The sequence below is a fragment of the Protopterus annectens genome, chromosome 9.part0, assembly GCF_019279795.1.
Source record: "Protopterus annectens isolate FY-2018-M chromosome 9.part0, PAN1.0, whole genome shotgun sequence".
NCBI lineage: Eukaryota > Metazoa > Chordata > Ceratodontiformes > Protopteridae > Protopterus > Protopterus annectens.
The window spans coordinates 1,192,558,688-1,192,584,921 of NC_056743.1; positions in this window are offsets into that span (position 1 = coordinate 1,192,558,688).

Genomic DNA, 26,234 nt, shown 5'->3' on the forward strand with positions numbered 1-26,234 from the left:
TGGACAGAGGCTGTCAGTAAGAAAAGTATTATCCTAACTAACATCCCCATAGAAATCCTTAGCTACCTGCCTAATAACATGCCCCCCCCCCATATGATACTTGGGACCTAAATGGTTTGAGGACCATTGCTAGGCTTATAAGGGCCTTAGTGGTCATTAGCCTAGTAACAACCTATGAACCTATAAGACATTGATCCAGTAATATAGAAAAATGACCACTGAGACTGAAGATGAACCATACTTGAGTAGTATGAAGTCAGATGTATTATTGTGCAAAAAAAGGGTATATACAAATGAGCTATAATTACTATTATATAATAACCAGAGCAGTCACAAGATGACTCAACAAGGCATTGGGATTTCATGAGTGATTTAAACTAGTTGAAGGATGGTGTATTTCCTGTTGTGACAGGATTCTTTTGCTTTATCCCAAAGACTAACAAAGGTGCATCACCAAAAGGTGTTCCTATTTGAAGAGTATATATTGCATGTCCACAGTTTCAGTGAAAAAAAAATGACTGAGAGTTGTTTAGTGCTTCAAGTAAAATATCTTGTAAATGTTGGAGCATAACTGTATCTAACTTCTTTGGTCAATGAATGACATATTTGCTTTCTGTATAGTAGTGCAGTGGTACTCAAGATGTAGGGACTTCACCATAAATCTTCAGTTTTTTTCATTGCCATTTGTAGTCCATGACAATTGGTGTTTCAGCTTGCTGTACTCAAGTGAAGGACTCCCTATCAGAAGTGCAAAATCCAAAATAAATTAATACATAAAAAATGCATTTCAAACTGCAAAATTGGAAGGTTCAAAATTCAAAGACAGTAACTTCTGTTTTTTTTTTTTTTTTTTTTTTTTTTAGGAAAACTTCATTGCTACCATTTAGAAAGCACTGGCTGGCAGTGATCGCCAAGTACCCTCCATGCCACCTACAGGCAAAGACCCTGATTTTGTGAATATCTCAGCTTTTTACCATAGTAACCATGACCAAAGCCAAATATAGTCAAGCACCAAGGCAACGTTATTCAGTTAAAATATTTACAAAATATGATGTTTTAATTAAAATATGCATTTGAATAATACAGCTAACATCTACTATTTATGTATGAAATCCTCATATTCCAACTGCACAATTACAACATTTATAAGATACTTTTAAAAATGTGTGAGACACTGAACATTTGGGACAGCTGCTGATGCTACGGGCTTGTCAGATTGACTAGCCAAAGCCCATAAGAACTTCTATCATTTGCTTGCACATTTTATAGACAGCCATATCACATTTTAAATGTGAATATCTGTTACAACTAATGATAAAAAATCACTGTGATATTTGTTACAAATCCTGAACAGTATGTATGTTGAAAAGCAAATGAAAATGTAGTAACTTAACTGTGATATTGAACCTCACCATATGGCATTCTTTGTACAAGTCGTAGAGTGATGGCTGCAGCATTAAATTATTTTCTACCTGTCTACTGTAATACAATTCAATACTTTGCAGGTCATAGTGAATTATCAACTCATATTCAAAACTAAATGTAAAAATAATATGCAAAACAATGAAAGATAAAGTCATTAAGTAATTACAGACATTTAATTTATAATCTTTCTCTGTCCCTTAGAACTTCCTAACTGAACTATTTCAATATTTAAAAAGTATCCCTGATGCAGGACTTTCTTCATGATTGTTTTAATTTTGTCCTTGACTTTTGAAAAGTGTTGGAGAGTTGTAAAAGTAAAGCTCTAAATTATGAGACATGACTCATGTAGGCCACAATCCAGATTTGTTAAAATCAGTGTGCAAATAGGAGGAGGATTATGTTGTGATAATTGCTCATTCACTGCTCTGTCTTTAAAATTACAGATTCTGCATCAGCAGTTTGCTGAATGAAAATTTGCTGTCCGAGGTAGAAAGCAAAGGACAGCACTTTGCAACGTGGTTTATTTGCATACTAAAAATTCTTTTTTTTATTGAAACTGTGAGACTTTGAAATTTGTGTACATATTATTTATGGGTCCAGATAAATTGGTCGGCTTATAAAAAAGTTGTCAGCTTTCTTGCCTGCTTAATTTAGTTTTCAAGAAAGCCAATCAATACTTGTACAAGATCATATTAATAACAAGGTTGGGAACTAGGTCCTTTCCCCCATTATTGTGCAATCTTTTAAAAAGCAAATGACATTTTTAGTTATTTCATGTTCCAAAGTTATTTTTTGGCAGACAAACAAAGAATACAGACAAAGTTTGACAAGGGAGGTAGTGTCACATAAAGGTGGGAACAACAACAGAGACAAGCAGACTGACAGAGAGTGGACAACTAGTGATGGGAGAAATAGACTACAAGTGGGAGATGATGAATGTCATGAAATGGTGGGGAACACAATGATGGAGGAAAGGAAGGGAGACAGAAGAACTGCTAAATTGTCCTAAAGGGGAAACCCCCAGAAGCCAATCACCTTAGTGGTTGTCATTATGGGCAGGCTCTGCCTCAAGTCACCCAATGGCTTGATAGCTGAATGATTCTACAAGCTACATGAAGAGAAACTCCAGGATGCCAATACAGGTATCAAGCCACATGTCTGCATTGATTCTCACCAGCTGCTGCTCCTTGTGATGGGTGATCCAGGAAGGACCCCTCTGCACCACTCAGTCATGAGTAGCCTATGCTGTCCCACTGGAAAAGCAGATACAGAGGCCACCAGCAAGCCATTTAGGTTTGGGCCATCCTGCATTGGGTGACCATCTTCACCCTGTACAGAAGCAGGCCAGAGAGTAATTGTGTATTTATATATACACACACACACACACACACACACACATATATATATATATATATATATATATATATATATATATAGTGTACAGTTTATTATAATACTACATTAAATTGAGAAAAGATAACATAATACAAAAACAATGGCTAAATGAAAAAAATGATACAAATACAAGTGTCCAGTTTTATGTTGCACAAGTTATTAAAGAAATACACAAATACAACTGCTGAATTGCATGCTCTACAGTATTACATCATTGCCAGTAATACACTACATTTATTTTGCTGCCCGGACAGCCCAGCCTGCCTTCTCTGGCAGGTAATCCTATTGTCCTCAGTCTCTGTGGTATGCTGTAGAATATAAAATAAATGGTAATCATCACAGAATATATCCCTAACAGCAGAAGGTAATTATAGTTACTGATGCTAGGCCTACTGTACAACACAAAAGAGAATGCTTACAATAAAAATGTGGTTCCTTCACCAACACCTTCTTCCCACTGGCAGTAAAGATCTGGATGGTACCTTTCCAAATTCCTGTATTTATGCCAGCACTACAAATGATGCTAGTGACATCACTCACCACCCTGGCAAGCTGGTGCCAGGCATCCACTTTGTAAAGGGAGCTCTCATAATCCCACAGCAAGCATTCCTGATGATCACAGTGCGGTAGTTGTAAAAAGATTCTGCATGTTGCAGCATGTGGAAGCCCTGCCAGAGTCTGAGACTCTAACTTAGACCTAGAATAATGTGGATAACAAGGTGTACTGCCATATAATGAAACTGATGGCAAACTGGACAACCTACAAAGGACCTCAGGACTGTAGTCATCACTCAAGGAAGCATGGCAGCAACAGACCATATCACACAGTACAGGAGTGTGTGGTAACACTGTGCAGGGCATAACAGGGGACTGACAACTTTGGGAGCCTTAACCTGAAAGAGCACACATGATAGACAGGAGAGGTTGCAGTCCTGTTGGGAGGGTGAGTTCCACATGACAGGGTACACGGGATGGGCAGGACAGGTTGCAGTCTTGTTCAAGGGCTCAACATGACAGCAATGGAGACAGATAGGAAGAGTTGTAGTCTTATTGGAGGGTCCCAGCATGACAGAATGCAATACAGAGAACTCTCAGGAAACATTGCAGTCCTCTTAGGGATGACCTTAATCTGACAGGGCACATGAATCAAAGGCAGGCTCAGTATGAACAGTCCTGGCACATAGGTGTTACTACAAATGCCATACACACTGAAACAGCATGACATGCAACAGAGGATGGTGGGCTTCCAGCACACTATGCACGGACTGTGCTATTTCGATGTGTGCAATGGGCAGCACCATGGCTAACATGTTGACAGCTACCACACTATGGCACAGTGTCAGAATGGTTACACTAAATCAGTGCACAGGGCTACGGCCAACATACATAAAGACACCTGTTGGCTGGCAATGTGGACTGTCATACATACACACACACACTAATCCATATGTGTAGGTGCCCTAGCATGGGACTGACATAACAACATCTTCTGGAAAAGTTCACCACACAGGAGACAGAGGTGCTACTACAGCCCCTAAGCTGACATGTTATACATACCCTTGAGAAGGGTAAACCTGATAAGGTCATTCAGGACCAGGTGTGACAGGGAATGGTGCAGGGCATCAATGCAGAGGGTGGCCATAATAGGACAATTCAACAGGAATATGAGAATGATCAGATATGTTACTGCAAGCATAAGAAATCACCAGAGGCAAGCTGACCACTAAGGGTGCAGCTCCAACAAAGAAGCATCTTGTGGAGATGGAAAATTTCCTGGTAACCCTTACCAGGGAAAGTGGGAGAATCCTCATGCCTGACATTGGCTTGGATATGGGAGCTGAACTGATAATGACCACACAGATGTCTGCAGAGGATATCCCAGGTGAGTAGTGGCACATGCCATTCCTGATGTACATTAATGTGCATATGCAAATGGTTTAATCAAACATTTATGGAATTATGTCATTCAGAGACATTAGGGTGGAAACATCACAAGCCTAGTCGAAAAGTTATGTATATGCCCACAGGTTATGTATTCGACTGGTGCATCGCACTCTGTGTCACATGTTAGTGGAGTTATAAATATATTACCTGCATGCATTCATAGGTTGCACTGGAAAAGGGTTCAAAACAACAGATCAGCACATATTTGATGTTAGTGGGTTACTGGTGGCTGATAATGATGGCACCATGTATGTGGCACAGTCACACAGAGGCACTGTATGCAATGCTAACAGTGTTGGGCACAGTCACATCACCCACAGCTGAGGTGACTGTGCAGTGGCAGGGCAAACCTCTAGCATTGCCTGTGTTCAGTGAAGGACATCCAGTCCACATCAGCCCCACCCTGTTACACTGGTATCATCACTACAGATATTATCAGTGTGCCACTCTTCCTCTGAGGTGTCCACGCCCTGCATATGGAAAAATCATGTGGCTGACCACTTCTGCCATGACACCAGAACTTTTCTAGACCTGGGTATTACTCTTGGCATCAATCAGCAGATGTGCAGGTCAGTGATCCAGGTACAGATGGCCACTATTCACACCATGTCAGAGATGTTGAATGTGCTGCATAATGTGCATGAAGACCTACAGACACTATAAGGGCTGCAGGATATTATGCAATGCATGCAAAATTATATGGGACATGGAGAAAACATGTCTGGTAAAGGCAGTGGTGACCATATGGCATTCATTGTCATAGCCATATGAATGTGGGCAACTGGTCACCATGATTGTGTTAGGGGATGGATATGCATTGGAGTATCGCACTCCAGGCTTATGCAGGTGGTGAACACTGTTCTAGAGATGGCATTACTGTCAGGATTATACATATGCTTAGGCAGGGACACTCCCACAGAAATAATCAGTGTTCTTCTGCTTTACCACAGGCACAATCAGAGTACTGTAGTTCAATGCTATCACACTTCCCTGTAGCTCTAATGAGACAGGCACCTACCCATGCCCATTCACAGGTCTGCAGATGTCAACATTCTGCTGGGATGCCATAGTGAAGGACATTACAGTGTTTTGGCACATACACATGACAATGTATGCCCTCTATTGGACAGAATGCTGCCAGTCCTGACACTGCAGGGTCACATGATGCACTCAGTCACTGTTCTAAAAATAGATGCTCCATCCCATCACTGGATCATGTGATCACTAACAACCACCAACTTCCCAGCCATGTGCATAGCTACTACATCCACCACCCATGACTTCCTTCTATCTATGGTACATTGCTGTCCCCTGTCATTGTACCACACCTGTGTAAATGATGATGACTGTGCCCTGCCTACCCCTCTGGCCTATAGGAGTATGGTAATGTCTGATGCATTATGTGGTGTGGCAGTGCATTGCAATGCACAGCCTTGTTGTGTTACTGTATGCATCAGTTTAATTCTCTGCTTCTGTTATCCTAGCTTGTCATTGTGGACCAGATGCCACCTATTTACCAGTGCCCTGATGTACTCTGCCATCCTCTGCCGTACACGGGGTGCCACCACAGCTGATTCCCCTGATAACTCTTCTAACTCCTCACCTGCTCCTGCCACAGGTATGTCAAGAAGTGCTTCAGTGTCTCACATACTGTAACATTTTTTTGTAGTACCACATTACGCAGCATGGCACAAACCATGAATACTTTGCTTCAGTTCTCCAGAGCATACTGCAGTCTGCTCCAGCAAAGGCATACAGGCAGCAGAACAGGGCCTTCAGCAGTCCAAACACACATTTGATGATATGTGGCTGCAGCAGTTTTGTGTTATATACCATCTCCAATTATCAACAAGATGACCCTATGGAAATTCTCCCACATGAAACACTAGTATAGGTGGCACATGTGCCAGTTGTAGGAAGTATGGGAACTGTCTGAATGGCACACATGCTTACATTATATGTAATACTCTACACACTGTGCACTACCTGGCAATTGGGTGAGTGGAAGCCCTTCTGGATGACACACTAGATGCCATTTGGAGCAGATGGGGTCTTGATGGCAATGTAAATTAAGTCAATGTCCCCCAGGACCTCAGAGAAATTGACTACATTATAGAATGCCCATATAGTAGTGGTTCTCTTCTCTGCTGTACATAGAAACTAAATAGGCTCCTCCAAATGCTGAACCACTATGTGAATGAACTGGTACAAAATTTATGAAGCCAGCACCTGTGATACTGTTGGATACCAAAAGGTCTCTCTACCAAGAATGGTTAATGCTACCCAAACCTTCATGTCCACTAGGATAGGCAGCCCATGCATCCCTCTTGATTCCATGTAGGGATGGTAATGTCTACTAGTCTATGGATGGTATCTCTGTCCACACCGTAGCAATAGGCAATGTTCCAGTCATGAAAGTTATGACATATCAGCTGCTGGAAGACTATTCTGCGAGGTGAAGGAAAGTGATGCGCGACATCACAGACACTGGCTTCTAAAGTGGATACTAACACATGTCAACTGGCTACATCAGATGCTACTATAAGCAGTGTACATCTGCAATGAAAAATTATGAGGTACAGATATGCTAATTTCCATGGCTCTTCACTATAATTTTATACATTTCTGAATAGATCCATATTTGATTTCATCACTTGCATACACAATATATATATATATATATATATATATATATATATATATATATATATATATTATATATAAAACAATAAAATACAGGAAAATGAAGCTGAAATAAGTAGACAAATTCAAAGAAAGAAATACTAACCTTTCTATTGTATTTGTTAATGTATATAGTTCAAAGAATCAATTAAGTTTTTTTGTAATGTGAGTCAGTTAAAACTATTAAATCACATGTAATTTGCTTGTTAGATGTCACATTTTTGAAAGAAAAGCAATAATTACAATTTCAAAAACTGTGTGTGTGTGGGGGGGGATACTAAGCAATAGGGGTAAGAAGAAATTCTCTGGGATTGCAACTCCATTGCTGAAACAAAAGTGTTGGATATAGCAGCGGGCATCCACAACCCCTTTTTGCACATGGGGTTGGGGTGTCACTATATACCGGGATAAAAGAATGAACACATTTGAAGAAAGGAAAAACTATGTGATTCCAAATATAGTTACTATAATTGCTGAAGATTGTATTATAATGTCAGAGCAAGAAAGAAAAGGGTGACAGACAATGAAGAAAATGTAAAGATGTGGTAAGTAATGCACAAGTAAGAGGGTGGGAGACAGAAAACAGAAATGATTGATTTTTGTTTTCGAAAGAAATTAAAGAAGTAAACTGAACAAGACCCCACAAGTTTGGTTTTGTAAAGTTTATTTAAAAAGCTTACAGGGGCTGTGGACAGTGGTCACACTGCACACTGCTTATCCTGACCTTGCCAAGGCTTTTAATACTATTCCCCATGCTGGGATTATTGAAGAATTAGACAGACAATACAGACCCCCATGTTGTCTACTGGATTGCAAACTGACTATCCACCACATCCTAGGCTGTGAAAGTTGCTGGCACATTCTCTGATTGTAAGATTGTAACAAATGGGGTGCTTGTTTGGTATTTATTTTGTAGATATCCAAGCCAATATCCTGGAAGTGTAGAGCATGTTCCAGGTGTACTGAAACTGTCTAAAACTAAATGCAAAAAAGTGCAACATAGTAGTAGTAGAAAAAAAAAAGCTGCTCCCACATCATATAAGAGACTTGGGTACTTATGTGTACATCTCTTTCTCTGTCTGTCTGTATCTCTCTCTCCCTCTCTCTCTCTTTCTCTCTCTCTCTCTCTCTCTCAATCAATTGTGTTTCCACCATAGTGAGGAAATTCTTCTATCTGTCCCAGGTAATTACCTGGGAAATATCTTCAAGAGCCAAATAAGTCACCCTACTCTTGTATTCTTCCCTTATCAGACCAGTCACTAAATACAATGTACCCTTTGTTATGTACATTCCCAAGTACATCACTCTGCTGGAAAGGCCTCACAGATTTTTAACCAAGAAAATGAAATGTCCTAAATTGTTCTACCATCCTGAAAGACTATCATGACTTTCTTTATACATAGCCACCTTCCAGATGCTGAGAAGTGACCCGTTTTTGGTGTTTTTGAACCAAGAAAGACCCAATCTTATTGGGCCTACTATTTTTTTCACAAAACTAGTTCCTTTACAAACACCTGCAGTAGAGACTTAAACCTACACCAAAACAAATAATCACAACTCTATTAGGGAAGGAAAGAAATCAAAAGGTAGACTGCAGTGTGGGGTCTTTAAATATGATGAAAGAGAAAAGGAAGTTGGTTAAGAAACATAAAAGTATGAAGCCTTTTTTATAAAAACTGAACAGAATGGTGGATGGTTTACAAAGAAAAGTATGAAAAACTGTATTTAGAAATGCAGAGTGAATGGCAAAGAAGTGGGATATATATATATATATATATATATATATATATATATATATATATATATATATATATATATATATATATATATATATATATATATATATATATATATATATATATATATATATATATATATATGTGTGTGTGTGTGTATATGGGTACACTTCACAATGCCAAATTTCCGAAAGATCAAATTTCATATGGCCGAGACCATATGATCAAACTTTCGGAATCTCAACATTGTGAACGGAGATCTGCATACAGCACGGAATGGGAGATTTCCCTTTTCCTCACTGTAGTGCGATCTCAGAGTTGGAATATTTAAGTAGCGGGGTGTGGGGGTTGCAGGGGGGCTTGTTATTTTGGATTTATTTTGCAACGTCAAGGTTCTGAAAGTTTGATCATATGGTCTCGGCCATATGAAATTCGAACTTTCAGAAATTCTGCATTGTGAAGTGAATCCATATATACACATACATATGTATATATACATATATATCTATATATATTTGGAAAAGGCAAAGGAAATTTGAAAATGCAGGCAAATAATGTGATATTAATTGTTTAAGGGAAGAAAATCAGATTGTTGATATAAACAGAATGAGAGCATAAAAGACAAACTAATAAGGCAAAGTTATTGAGTGGAGGGAAAGAAAGAAGTTATGCTATTTTTAGTCAAAAGAGTGAAAATGAAGGCATGGAATGAGGAAATGAAAATACACAAGAGAAAGATCAAAGGAGTAAGGAGGAGATAATGAGTGCAGCTGAGTGAGTAAAAGAGATATATAGTGAAGAGAACAAGAAAGTAGATGCAAAAATGAAATGAAGGAAAATTAAAAGAATGGGAGAAGTAGGAAGGGAAATGTTACAGAAAGCGGGGGTACTGGATGAGTTGGATAAAGCAGTCAAAAAAGGAAAGGTCAGGAATGTACAAAGTAAAGATGAGTAAGGGTTTGAGTTTTATGAGGGGATGAAAACTGAAGAAAACTGGTTTTGGAAGAAATTAAGGACTGGTTGGTTAAAAGAAATTGGAAAGGAATAGTAAATGCATTTCTATGGAAAAGGGAAGAGATATCATTTGCAAAATTGGCAACAGATACATTTAATCAATGCAGATCATAAATTATTTATGACAATACTGCAAAGAGGTTTGAAGTATGTATGGGAATGTACTGCAAAGGGTATATATGGGTTAAAAGAACAAATGTGAAAGAGATGTTAATTACTGTTAAGGAGGATAAAGACAGTACAAAAAGGGGAGTTGGATGCAAGCATAGTTGTATGTGGCATAATGGAAACATTTGGTGATGCATAGATTGGGTAGATGTGTCATAATTTGAAGACATATAGGTTGGGAATTAAAGAGGTCAATTTCTATAGAGGGTATATAGAAAAACATAGATAAAGGTTTTAGCTAATTGGGAGTTTAGTGAGAAGGTGAGAATGGCTAAAGATATACACCAGGGATGCCCCCATGACAGAGATTTTGTTTACATTTATAGGTAATGCAATACTGATTCAGATTAACTAAGAAGTGGGTGGTGCAAGGAATAAATATAAATATGCGGTTGAGTTGCTTTCAATGTTAGGACATATGTATGATTTAATAGTTTTAGTTAGTAAAAGGGAATAGGTTAAGAAAGTAATAAACATAATAAGTTATAGAAGCATGTGAGTGTGGTATTGAGTAGTGAAAATGAAAGGGTATGGGATATGAAAAACAGGTGAGATTTACTCTAAAAAGAATATTATTAAAGTGTTAGTTGTTGAATTTTCAGGTAGAGTGGTTATTTATGAGCAACAGGAGAAGATGAAAGAAGTGAGACAGACAGTCCAGGCAAGGAGAGCAGTAGGTTAACATTTCAGAAGGAAATGGATTTGCTTCATTCAGTGATATTGGGAAATTTGGCTTCTTTAGGGATGTATATGTTCCCAATAAAAAAAGATAAAGAATTGCTAGAAATTTGAGGGAGTCATATGGGAGGCCAGATTAAGCCTAACACAAAGAGGAATTTTGTGTAATAAAAGGTGGAAAGAGTATTTGATGTTATTTATTCCTGTGATGTATTTAGCATCATTACCAATCCCTAAAGGCAGATCATGCCTCCTGAACCTGATAGACTTCTTTGAGGCAGTCACCAAAGCCGTAGATGAAGATAAGGTGGTTCACACAGCCTATCTTGACCTCGCCAAGTCTTTCAACACCATCCCCCATTCTGGAATTATAGCTAAACTTGCTAAACTAGGTATAAATCCCTATGTCACAAGATGGGTTGCCAACTGGCTCACTGACAGAACCCACACTGTAAAAGTTGCAGACTCAAAAATTTGACTTCAAACCAGTTACAAGTGGAGTACCACATGGTTCAGTCCTGGGACCTCTCCTGTTTGGTATCTACTTCTCTGAAGTACAGCCTAACACAGAAGGCCTTAGGCTAATGAAGTTCGCAGATGACTGCAAACTAGGATCCATAGTCGTGCCACCAAATTATGTGGACATCCTACAGAATGGCCTCACTGAGAAAGATGCCTGGTGTCAGAGCCATGGTCTCAAGCTCAGTGCCAAAAAGTGCATTGTCACCCCCTTTGGTAAAAACTCTGCACCCATGAACTACCACATAGGCGAATGTGTGATAAGAGACCTTGGGACCCAGGTGGACAATAGTCTCTCCTTTGATCACATCACCACGGTAGTCAGGAAATCCTTCTACGTGGCATATCTCATCACAAAAGGGTTCTCATCCAGGAAAAAAGAGGTCATTGTTCCCCTCTACTCGACACTCATTAAACCCATTATAGAGTACACCGCCCCTTTTGGAATGTACCTCACGAGACATCTGCAGCAGTTGGAATGGCCATAGAAGTACCTTACAAAGAGGAGAACTGGCCTCAAACAGATGTCCTACACTGACCACCTCAAAAATCCAGCTTTACTCCATAGCATATCGCCTACTCCAAGGTGATCTCTGCCTAACATATAAAGCTATGTCAAACCCAGAGCTGTTGGACATGCTACACCTAATGAAATCCCAGTCCCTCCACACTACAAGCTCTAGGGACCTAAACCTTGTCACTACAATAAACAGGATATGCTGGAGAGATAGATTCATGTCCCAGAGACTTCCCATACTCTGGAACAAGATACCCATCTATGTCAAGCAAAGTTCCTCATTAGCACTCTTCAAGAAAAGTCTTGATGAGTGTATGGGAAATAGGAAATACACCCCGGTGATCACTTCTGTGGCTCTGCTCGACAGGGGCACAGGAAAATAACTTTCTTGTGTGGCGTAAGCCAGGGAACCTTGTTGGCTAGGCTTACTTAGGCCCTTGGGCCAATAGCCTAGTACTTACCTATGAAACTATGAACCTATTACATTTGTACTAGAGATTAAAAACTACAAGTTACGAAAATTAAACTTTGATAGGAATGTTTATATGGGTGAAGTATTAAAAAATTTTGGAAAACTGTAGGAAACTGAAAAAGGAGAGATTTGGTAATTGAGGGAGAGCTATGTGAATATTACAAATCCACCACAACATCCACTGGATGTTTTTATTTCACAATGGGATGTGGGAAATGATGAAGAAGTTATATTAGTTACAATAGACATATGGTCATTATTCACGACCATTCCCAATACAATAGGAGTAGAAATGCTTAGGACATATTTAACAAGTGATGAGGCATATGATTATAAATTTTCCAATTTATTATGTTCTCTCATGGAACTAGTACTTGAAAATAACATCATGCTATTTGACCATCGGTTATATTTACAGAGAAATGGTGTGGCCATGGGGACATCTAGTGCTAATAGTTATGCTAATTTGGTCATGGCCACATGGGAGAATGAAAATGTTGTTGGATCAAAAAAATGGAGTCAGGTAGCATTTTATAGATGTTTTATCGATGATTTAATTTTGATATGGCATGGGAGTTTGTCAGAGTTAGAGTTTTTTTATATATCTGAATAATAGTACTACATTTCCAAGTTTGATATGAATCATTCCCCAAGAAAGATAGACTTTTTAGATGTAAAAGTCACTAGAGATTTTATATTGGGTTTGACCGCAAAGATTTATAGAAAGGAATATCACAGGAATACATTGCTTCACAGTCATAGCATACATCCGAGACACATTTTTAATAATATTGTGAAAGGGCAGGGAATGAGAATTTCCCAGTTGATTGCCAATGAGATGGATTTTCAGAATGAACTATCAGATTGGGGTATACAGATAGTATGACATATCATATACTTAATGAAGTTCCAACTTGGCGAAGAGTTATAGCTAGACCATATTTGTCATATAACATTGGTGTTACACAGAAAAAGAGGGACAACAAAGAGTTTGTACGCATATCCACTTATTTTTCTAGTAATGGCCATGTGATTACAGATATTATAAGAAAACACTGTTACATTCTGACACTTGATCTGGAGATTAGAACTATAGTAGGGGACAAACCTAACTTTTTGTTTAAAAAAAAGAGGTCCTTCAAGAGCATTTTGTGTTATCCTAAAGACAGTCCTATGGCTTAGAGTCAAGATATTAGACATGGTACTTTTCCCTGTAACAAGTGTAACTTTTGTGGATTTTTGGATTCGACTGGCTGCTCTATGCATCCAGATTATGGAACTTTATTCAATTTTAATGCTGTGGCGAATTGTGATTCACAGAATGTGGTTTATTTGGCTGTATGGCCTTCTGTGTTGGAAAAACAACAGAAGGTCTCAGTTTAGGATTAGGGAACATTTACAAAATATCAGGAATGCATTTTCAATGAATGCCTTGGCTAAACATATCTCAGTACAAGGAGGTACTCATATATTTAGTTTTTTTTTGTGATTGAAGTCATCAAAAAAAATAAATGGGGAGGGGATATTGTAAATAATACGGAGACATCAGAAACAAGGTGGATTATAAGATTGAGGGCAGACATGGGGAAAGGACTCAATGACAGGGTCCCACTTAAACCTGTACTCAAAAATAGAATGCTTTTTAAATAGTGTATGTTTTAAATGCTGCATGTGCATATTAATAAGGTTTCATGATTTTGTTTTTTGGTATTATACAATGCTGGTTTTTATATGAATGCAGTCTTGAAATAATGGGGCTGCTTCTTTAAGATGATTGTTTTGTAATCAATTGTATTTGAATATTTAATTGAGATGATTATATATTTATTCAATGATGTAAGAGTTTATAATGTCTGAAGAAGTAGTGGGTTTTCACTAAGAAAGTGCTAACACTCGGTTGTTAATAAATCTGGTTTTAACATTTTTAACTGTGTCATCCTTCAGCTGTTGGTGAGTCCAGTGGATCCTGTGTTGGATTTTTGATTTATTTTATTTTTTCACCACTGGACTATTAATCTGTGCTGCTAAATATTGTTTATGTGTTGAGTATTTAAAATGTTTAGTATAGAAGCTGGGTATAGAGTATTTAATGGAAAAGTGGTACAATCAGTTATTAAATTGAACCATAGGCAGGATTAAAGGATGATACAAACAGAGCAATAAAGGGAAGGAAAGAAAGAGAAGAAAAAGTATGGTAAAGGAAATATTTCTTATAAAGCATTATGTCGAGTAAGTTATGTGCTTAAGGGTTCAATATTATATAAACAATAACAGGAAAAAATATGTGTGGGAGAAGAAGAAACAGCTAAGCATGTTTTATTATCTTCTATTATAGCAAAAACATTTTGGAATGCTACAAAGAAAAAATAATAAGAAGGGATAGAGAGGAATAAGCTGAATATGATTTTGTATAACAGATATAATGAGGAAAATGGAAATTTTGCATGAAATATGGTTATTTCATTTGTCTGGTATATGTGGAAGGTGAGATGTGAAATAATGGTTGTACAATAAGAAATGGGGAAATATCAACTTCTGTTGTGAAAATCAAGCTTTGGTTATGGAAGAATGAGTGTGGTCTGATGAAATTAATATTTTCTGATTTTATATAACAGAGATTTATGCTGCTGTGTAAATATGTTGCATTTTCATAAATTATCCCTACTCTTTTTGATAAATGCTATGGGATGTTTTCAATGCATCCACCTGAGCTACTAACTCATATAGATGAGACCTTGGTTTAATGTCTCATCCAAAGGATGGCACACTCAAGAATGCAGTATCTCCTACCCATTATGCTGCAGTGCAGTGTCAGTATTGATAAAGGAATATAGGCACTTGCTTTGAAGATAGAACCCACAACTTTTAATCCTCCATTTTCAAAGGCTAGTGTGCTTTTGAGCCACTAGTACTATTGGATCATAGCCCTCTTGATCCGTGTCAGGGAATTGTGACCCAAAGTTCTGTGAACCAGTTGTAGGGGCTACTCAGATAAACTATTCAGAGTAGGTAGGAATATCTCTGTAGTGCATGGAGTACCATGATTATGCTCCAGTATCAAGGAAAAGACATCCCAGTTGAGCACTACTCTAGCACAAGACCATATATTAACTGTACTTAGGTGCTTAAGCAATTTTCTAAGCACAGTTAATATTGTGCCTCACAGTAAGCACTAAGAACTTAGGGTTACCACCTGTCCCACTTTGTGAGGGACAGTCCCTCTTTGAGCGGTTGTGTCCTGACCAAATATATTAAATAAGATAAATGTCCTGAGATTGTAGGACATAATTAGGTCCCATATGTAATGTAATAGTTGCATACAACAGTTCTTTCTGTATCTAAAATACCTACATGTTACAAGAAACAGGATAAGCAACTAAACTGCTACAAGAATAAGCTTATATTTAGGCAAGAAAGGAAAGTTCTATCCCTTGTACTGACCGTGGGTTTGTGTCGGCCTGTAAAATCTGATGTGTGTCCCGAAAAGGACCCACTATGGCCATATGAAAAGGTGGCAACCCTATAAGAACTGCCAGTGCTCAATAAGGGCTTTACCAACTTTCAAAGCCAGTAAAATATGTTGTGCTTTTTTTGTAACCAGTAGTATATGGAGCAGATAAAGCTCTATACACTACAAAGAATTATGACTGTGTCTCCCATTGTAACCCTCCATAATGTGTTCTCAGTATGGATGCCAAGATTCACTTCTTGAGCTTTGCTCTCTAGATGAATTTCTTGGCATCCACATCTTGAACATAATAATGTAGTTGCAGTCAGACACCTGATCATAATCCTCTCCATCAAACTCTTGCCTTCAGATTCAGTGACATAGAAAGAAAATCATCTGGGACAAAGGTTACAAATCAGGGGCAGTTGTTCAAGCATCAGTACTACTGATTTTAAAAGCTGATACAATAAGAGACCTTTAATTATCATGAACTTTCTGAAGGAAAGTAAGTTACTGAGTATAATGACTGACATTATTTGTTGATTACAAACAACCACATTTCTTGAAGAGTTGAAGAGCAAAAAAAAAAATCAGATTTTTAGGAGTGACAGATCAAACTTTTCAGCTTAAATCAGGGTCCACCTTGAAAAAAGTCAGTGACAAAGGGCTAATATAATAAAATAACACCCCCCCCCCATTCTTAGCCTTGATACCTACATCTAAAAGTGGGGCTGCTTACAAGCAGTTTGGACATATGGTTGCAATGTGTAATATGAATTTCTTAAGTTACTCGTTACAAATGGTATTAACAGAAAATACTGTTTTCAGATATGTTTTGGTCAAGGATATGTACTCCAAGGCACAAGCACTTAATTTTTTTAGTCACACAATTGTGGGGTGACGATCTTTCTTCAAAAGAATTTACAGGGAAGAATGGCTTAGGTACTGTAAAATTAGGCCCAGCTTAAAGCCTGTTGTAAATAGCAGCAGAGACCTCCAAAACACACTCACAAAAATTCCACACACAACACCAAACACATCGTAGACAGCAGACAACATACCAGTGTATCACAAACACAGCCCATAAGCCATACTGATAAACTCACACAGCCCATAAGGCATAACAATAAACCAAACATTCTAGTCATTGGCGATTGAATTGTGAGACACACTGATATCCTTATCACCAGGCTCAACAAGGAGAAGATCACGGTCAGTTGTCTGTCAGGTGCCAGAATCCGTCACATCACTCATGCACTTAAGTCTATCCACAACAGGTACAAGTATGACTCTGTCATTGCCCATGTTGCCGTGAATGACTTGAGACATACCTCCCTGAACTATATGAAGAGAGACATGATTGAGCTCTCAGACTATGTGTCCCAGGCAGGTATGACCCTAGCCCTAAGCAGCATCCTACCTTCACCAAGAATGATACCACAATACCAACAAAAAATAATTGACTTCAACAATTGGCTTAGCTTCTGGTGTCATTCCAAGGGGATCCAGTATCTGTCTGCCTGGGATGACATGGTTGACAGGCCTCAATGCTTTGCCAGAGGTGGCCTCCACTTGTCACTCCTAGAATTCAGGATTCTGGCCAAGGCTCTTGCCTCCCCCATTGTGCCTTTTTTAGGCAATGACCCAAAGACAAATCTTCCAACATAAAAGATCTGTCAAAAAGCAAATTGAAGGTTATGCTGCTTAACACTAGGAGCCTTAACCTGAAATGCATTCACTGGAGGTTCTTCTCACACTGGAAGACATTGACTCTATCAAGGTACCCCCTAACACCCTGATCCTTGGTGACTTCAACTATCCCACCATAGACTGGGTGAACTATTCCTGCTCTGATGCACTCACCCAACAATTCCTTGACTTCATCAGTTCTAATGCACTAGATCAGCTTATCTCATCCCCCACAAGGGGAGATAACATTCTAGACTTGGTTCTTACCAACATGGGTGACCGCTGCACCACTCCCATAGTAAGTTATTCCCTAGTGAGATCAGGCAACCAGTCTGTCTCATTCAATGTTTCTATCCTGTCCAACCCCCCCCCCCCATAACCAGCCTAAAAAACTTCTCAAAAGCTGACTACAACCTCCTAAGGGAGGGTATCAGCAGCTTCATACCACCGTCCCCCTCAGAGGATGCAGACAACTATGCTGAACAGTATGCCAGTGCAGTATACAAGCACCTGTACAACTGCATGGGCTCAGCCATACCCAACAGAACTAAAACCTGCTCCTCAAGGAAACACAAACCTATGTGGTGGACATCCTCTATCAACAGGCTTTACAACAAAAGGAAGAAACTGTTGTCCAAGGTTAAAAAGCTGCAAATTCCCAATTGGAAAAACTCCCTCCTTAGCCCCAAGCAAATTAGATCACTAGTGGAAACCTCCAAAGCCAATTATGAATTGAAACTAGCCCCCGAAACAAAGGGTAACCACAAAGCCTTTTTCAGTTATGTCAGGAACCTCCTTGGCAAAACTCAGGTTTGTTTCAAATTAGTTCTTAATGGTACCATTTACACTGATCCTGTTGACTTAGCCAACCTGCTAGCAGAAAGGTTCAGTGCAAAGTTCACCCTCCTACCCCCCCAAAGGCCCGTTCGACATCCCCGATACTTGTCTCGCACCTCACATCTCTGTAGATCAAGTGTTAAAGACCCTGTCCAAGGCAAAGAACACAGCTTCCATGGGACCTGATAGTATCCCAGGCTGTATTCTGCACCATCTCCAGCAAGAACTGGCCTTGCCATTGAGCACCCTATTCAACCATAGCCTAAGTACAGGCTTCATTCCAGCAGAGTAGATAATTGCCATTGTCATCCCCTTGCACAATGGTGGTGTCACTACTGACCCTGGAAACTATCGCCTCATTAGCTTGACAGGTCTGATCTGTAAGGCCATGGAACATATTATGGACTTCATAAACAAGGACATAGGCAATCTCCAAGCACTTGACCCCACCCAGTTCAAATTCATCAAGGGCAGATCTTGCCTGTTGACCCTGGTTGACTTTTTTGAGACTGTCACCAAGACCCTGGATAAGGGAAAATTAATCCATACAGCTTACCTTGACTTGGCCAAAGCCTTTGACACAATCTCCCACTAAGGCATCATCAAAAAGCTAACACAACTTGGAGTAAATTCCTATCTCATCAGGTGGGTAGCCAACTGGCTCACCAATAGGACCCAAGGTCAAAATAGGTCCCTCCACCTCGGACAGCAGACCTGTCACTAGTGGTGTTCCCCTGGGATCTGTTCTTGGACCCCTACTATTTGGCATCTACTTTTCAGAGGACCAGGCAAAGACAAAAGGCCTGTGGCTGACCAAGTGTGCGGATGTCTGTAAGTTGGGTGCTGTCACTGACTCTCCAAATGATGTTAACATAATACAAGAGGGTCTCACAGCAACAAATGACTAGTGCCAAAGCCATGGCCTTAACTTAAATGCAAAAAATGTATTATCATACCATTTGGCAAAAACATGGCCCCTACAACATCAATGGCAACCCCCTAAGCACACAACCTGTGATGAGAGACCTGGGAACACAGGTTGACAACAATCTCACATTTGACCATCATGTAGCGGCAGTGGTCAGAAAAGTCTTTTACTTGGTTCATCTCATAAGTAAAGGGACTGCATCCAGAAAAAAGAGGTTATTACCTCTCTGTACTCCTCTCTCATTGGGCCAATAATTGAATACAATGCCCCGTTTGGTATGTACATCTCCAAACACCTGCACCAACTGGAAAGCCCACAGAAATACCTCACAAAGAGAATCCATGGCCTCCAACACCTGTCCTTTGTGGACAGGCTCAAATCACTGTCACTCTACTCACTATCATACAGATTGCTCAGAGGTGATCTGTGTTTCGCCTACAAGGCAATCTCGGACCCTGCCCTACTAGAGATGCTCCATATCCGTAAGTCTAACTCCCAGTGCTTTACCTGATCGAAAGGCCAAAATCTAATATGTGATATTAACAAAACCTGCTGGAGAAACTGGCTTGTCTCTCAGAAGGCTAGCCTATCTCTGAAATAGACTTCCCATACACATCAAATAAAGTACATTGCTGATCCTCTTCAAGTGCAACCTTGATGAGTGGATAGGAAACCACAAATTAGTCCCGGGGGTTTCACCTGTGTCCCTCACTGACAGGGGTGACAGGTGCTGATTAAAGTTTCATTTCTGGGGGATAAACTATTGGCTGAGCTTATAAGGGCCCCAGGCCATTAGCCTAGTAACCTCCTATGATCCTAATAAATAAAGGTACAATGAGTGTTAATATTTTAGGGTGCAGCTTGCTACTGCACATCCTACAGGTGACTCAAGTAAAACTAAAACTCTTGATTAAAGATAACCTTACAAAAGAGCATATCTGGTATAATGATACAGCACTCTGTTAATCCACATCTGAGTGTGATAACACTGACTGACACTGTTTTGTGGCATGGTAATGGTGACTGATGTGTATTGGAATAATTTAGGGTGGTCTGCATTACCTCACAGGCACTCTGGTACGCAACACTTTTCATTACTTGATGATCGGGGAAGGATTATGTTTATACTTGCATGCACCAAGCACAAAATACAAACAATCATAGCAACACTTGCTTACATCACCCTCCTGTACGAGTAGCAAACATCACCATGTACCTTCCATGAAGCATCTCTTGCTTTCACCCTAACTTGATCACACCTGCTAATGACAAAAGGCAGATACCCACTAATTTGATGAGTGATAGGGGTAATGAGTCTTTATACAAGTATAAAATGATATACTCTAAAAAGTAATAACTTTGGCTAAGGCTAAGTTTGAATTGAAAATTGCCACCACCAACAAAGACAACAATTCCTTCTTTAACCATATTGGGAACCTTAGAAGCTATGCTCAGTACTGTACTAAACTAATACATAACAATATCACCCACTCTGCTCCTGAGGACTTAACCAACATAGAAAGTGTTAAATGTAACTCTAATGTTTCTTCATGAAGTAGTCCTAGTCTCCCTTCACATGATATGTTGACCACACTTCCCCCAAAGATCACCTCTGAGCAAATTTTAAAGGCTGTCTCAGAAGTAAAAAATTCTAGGTCTATCGGGCCTGGCAACATGCTAAGTGCTTCCTTGTCAGTATGAAACACTGTCTCACAGACCCACTCCTGAATCTTTTCAATCACAGCCTCACAAATAGCTTCACACCAGAGGTATGCTGAACAGTGGTTGTTGTCCTCCCTCACAAGTATGGCCCCACCACTGATCCACAGATCAATAAGCTCACCATCCTTGTCTTGATGACAATGGAACGTATTACTACTAACCTCATTAACAACAAAATTGGCAGCTTATAATCCCTTGACCCAAACAAGTATGGCTTTGTGAAGGGATGATGCTACCTGTTTAATCCAGAAAACCTCTTTGAAAGAGTCAGAGAAGCATTGGGCAAGGAAAAATCAGTAAACACAGCATATCTTGATCTGGCCGATGCCTTCATTGTCATCCCACATTCAGGCATTACAGATAAACTAACAGAACACTGGATATGAAACTGACTCACAGACAGAATGGATCAAATTAGGGCTGCAGCACACTTTCCATTAAAAGGTTCATCAACAGTATGTACCTCGGTACTCAATATTGGGGATTCTTCTATTTAGTAATTACTTCTCCAGTGTCCAAGCTGATGACAATGGTCTCTGTTTAAGTTTGTAGATGACTGCAAATCTGGAGCTCACAACTCATATGAGGACTCCTGGATGTTTCAAGAAGGTCTAACATGCACAAAAAAGGGTGTTGGGATATTGTCTATGGCTAATGGTAGAAGCTGCAGTGTCAAATTATTTGGAATACGCAAACACTTATCCCACAGAAAACACCCCACTCAAAGAAGATACAGTTATTAGGGACCTTACCACTTTTGTAGACAATAATCTCTCCTTTGACCATGTTTCTATGGTGATCAGAATATCCTTATACCTAGTGTGGCTTATTATTAGAGCTACATTTTCGAGATCCAAAGATGTTATCATTCCAATCGACTCCTTCCTCATTAAGACTATACTAGAATATATGTTCCCTTCCACATGTAACTGTCCAAACACATAATTCAGTTTGAAAGACTCATTATTAACAAAATCAATGGCCTGAGTTCTACATCTCATTCTCCCTGGTAGAGTCTGACTATAAAGCTATCCCCTTCTAAATCAAAATCAACTCCATAGTTCAATTAAAACCAGTAACAGTTAAGAACTGTTCCAAGGCAAATTACTTTTTATTAGCTGAAGGTTTGTCAAATTCAGTGCCCCTCCAAACCCCGAGAACACAGCAGCCTATGCTAAACTGCTCTCAGAAACTCTGTACAACCATGCCACTAGCTGCATAGAGGCTCCTGTACCTACCAGAAGTAAGTTCAGGACTAACCCCAGAAACAAACTGCCCTGGTGGCATCCCAAATTAAACAGTATACAACAAAAAAATATTATGGCAAAAATCAGGAGGGGTAATTCCCATGAAGATAAAAACTTTCTCATCAAACTAAATACACAACTAAAAGGGCTAATTAGGTCAACCAAAGCCAACTATAAGGTTAAGATAGCCTCCCAGGTGAAAGATAACCATAAGGACTTCTTCAGCTATGTCAGAAACCTCAAGGGCAGCAAACAGTAATGTGCTGAACTGGTGGTTAATGGTGCCACTTTCACAGAGCCTGGCAATATAACAAAACTATTAGCAGACAAATTCAGTTCCAATTTTATCCCCTTGTGACCCCCAACATCTCCCCCCAAAATATCCTTAAACATAACCTCTTCAACTATAACTAGGGAGCATGTATTGGCTGCATTCACTACAATGTTCACAAAGGTTCCTTACAAAAGAATACAGGGAGTAAACACAATGTCCTATGCTGATTGCCTCAAAGCCCTGTCTCTTTACTCGGTATCATACAAACTTCTGAGAGGTGATCTTTACCTGGCATACAAGGCATCCATGGATCTCGTTTTGATGAACATTTTGCACATCTGCAAAACAAGCAGCATCAGAAATACTACATGAAAAGATCTAAATTCTGTTTGTGAAATAAATAGAACATGTTGGGACAGACAGATATGTATCTGAGAGAATTCCCATTCTCTGGAACAGGCTCCTCATCCATTTGAAGCAGAGTTCCTCCCTATCCCTATTTAAGTGCACAGTGGACCAATAGATGGGTAACTGAAAATTCACCCCTGATCTGGCTCCTATGTCTCCAATGGACAGAGGAAGTCAGTAAATCATCCTTATATAAATCATATATGTAACTATGTATTGTTGGTGCTTTTCTCCCCGGGCCTCCACTGAAAACGGGCTCCTCGAGCCCAGTGGGCATCCCTGGTCATCAAAATGGAATAAATAAATACATAATAAATAAGCGCAATTTGGACAAATAGCTGGGTAATAGAAAATTCACCCCTGGTCTGGCTCCTATGTCTCTGATGGACAGATGCAGTCAGTAAATCATCCACCATATAAATCAAATTTGTGGGTCACATTTGGGTTGCAAGGACAGGCTTATAAGGTTCCTAGTGGTCATTAGCCTAGTAATACACCTATGTCATGTACAGCATATCCCACAGCTCTATCTCTATTTTCTCAGCTTATATGGATTCCTGCAGGGTGACCTCTGCCTAATAGGTTACTACACTTCAATATAACCAGAAGGCTTGAAATGACCATGTCTGTGCACCCTTCTACACATTCATAACACATGTAACATTACAAACACTTAACAGACATCAGCTTTTACTGTAACCCAAACAAATCTTGCTAGCAGTTCAGAAACCTCTCCTAAAGAACTCTATGCCAGTAGAAAAGACTCCCACTTCATATCAAGCAGAGTGGCTCTCTAATCTTTTCCATAGCAAACTGGATGAATGGATAGGTAACCACAAACACACCATAGGGCTGACCCCACAGTCCCCTATAAAAAAGGGCAACATGTAGTGGGTATTACATGGGCTAAGCTAAAAATGATTCATCCAAATCAACTGCTTAGTAATAACTTACAAATATTTTTCCTGAAATGTTTGAAAAGAGCTACATTGATGCATTGAACTATTCATATACACTTAAAAAAAGTTTTTATAATTACATGACTGCATACCATGAAACACTAAGTTGAAAATGCTGCATGTTGAGAGTGTGCCAAGGTATCACAGGCCAATGAAACTGCCAGGGAGAAAAGTACAGCATGCAGTGGGGGTGAGACACTAGAATATAGGAATAGCTATGGAAAATTATTTGGGTAGACAAGGGATGGGATAAAATAAAAGGAGACAGCTAGTTAGGGTAAGTCCTTTTCCAGGCAGGACACAGAGCACACCACTTGCTTACCCTCCCTTCCTCATAAGAGCAAGAACTGGTGAAGCTACTATAAGGGTAGTTAGAGGATGCTGACCCATAAGGGTGATCACATTCAGGGTCAGGAAGGAATTTCCTGTTTTTACCACTGTTTTTTTTTTTCAGGTTTTTGCCTTCCCCAGCAAGAAGTAGGCAGGATAGACTAGGTGTCACAGCCACATAGGTGGAAGGGCAGACTTAGAAGACTAAATTTGCAAGGAAGTGGGCCTTGCTTTTGTGGGGTGGGGGATGCAGACTTGTCCCTCTTTTTTTTTTTTTTTTAATTTCTCCAAGTCTTTTGGGTTTCTAATACTGTGATGGAAATCGACCACATTCCTAAGTCAAATATGATCAAAGTTCATGAAATTAGCATTGTTTCAGTCTTTTATATTAGCTAGAAGTGCTCTTTGCAGCACCTGCAATGTGCCCAGTATTGACTCCTTCTGCAGTTCATATGGCATTACATGTATTGGTAACATATCTAAGTACGACTGAAAATTCTTTTTTTTATAAGACTTGTTGCTTCTACTACTATAGGAACTGTCTGGATATCCTTCTTCCAGATTGCCCTCATTTCTGCCTGCAAATCCTGGTATTTTATGACTTTGTGTCTCTGTGTACATAAGACACTGCTTTAAAGGTTGCTTTTGCACATTTATCAAGACCAAATGACATTCTTCTATCGTCTAAAAAGTTTTTGACTACTTGCAGTTGTGCTTTCAGTTCTTCATCTCATGAACTATACAGTTTTTAAAAATCCACAAAAAGAAGATGAGAAAATCTTTACACTTTGTTGTTTTCTGGGAGCCAAATTGTGGCCGTGACCTAATCTGTTAAGTAGACAGCTTAATGGGTTAATGGGTAAGGCAAAAGAGCCGTGGTGACAAACAGACACCCTTTCTGACACGTCTTTCTGAGTATTTTTGTTGATCTGTTCCCTCTTCTATACTCTTCTAAGAGTGACACTTCTTAATTAATTTATAGTTTTCTCTATTCAATACTCCATGATGGCATTTGATTTCTCCCCTTTCTTTCCCTTACTGCACTGTGCTTTTTTGTGGTAAGTGTTTATCTGTTACTAATATAGCTGCACAGTAATTTATCCTATTTACTTCTGTTATATTGCATGAATCTCTATGAATAGTCCTAATTACTGTGTTCATTTTTTTATCAAACTTCTAACTTTTGGGGTTTTATTGACTTTCTGTACTCTATTTCTTTCTTTCATTGATCTTATGTCTGCCCATCTCTATTAAATCAAGAAACTCTTTTCTTAGATCATTTTCTTCTAAACTGAGGGCACATTCTTCGTTCTCCATTTCTTACAGGCATTCTACAGAAAGTTCTAGAGCATCTTCCTGTGCCAAATTCTCTTCAGTTTCATCCTGTGTCATCCATTGCTCTTTCACATGGGAACTCACTAGCCTATAACTCATAGGTTCATAGGTTCATACTAGGCTATCTGCCCTAGGACATTTATAAGCCTAGCCAGAGTGTGTTTGGCTTTTGCAACCCATTTTAAATTAATTTTGCTATGCCCCTTTTCGAGGTTAGTATACTGTGCCTCTGTCTAACAGTGACACAGAAGTGATACCCGGGGTAAACCTACGATCTCCCATCCACTCATCAAGATTCCTCTTGAAGAGAGTCAATGAGGGACTCTGCCTAACCTGGACTGGGATTTTATTCCAGAGTGAAGGGAGCCTCTGGGTTATGAATCTGTCCCTCCAGCATGTCCTATTTATTTCAGTGCTGAGGTTCAAGTCTCTCGAGCGCGTAGTTCGATGGGATTTGGATTTTCTGAGGTGCAGCATGTCCATTAATTCCGGGTTTGAAATGACTTT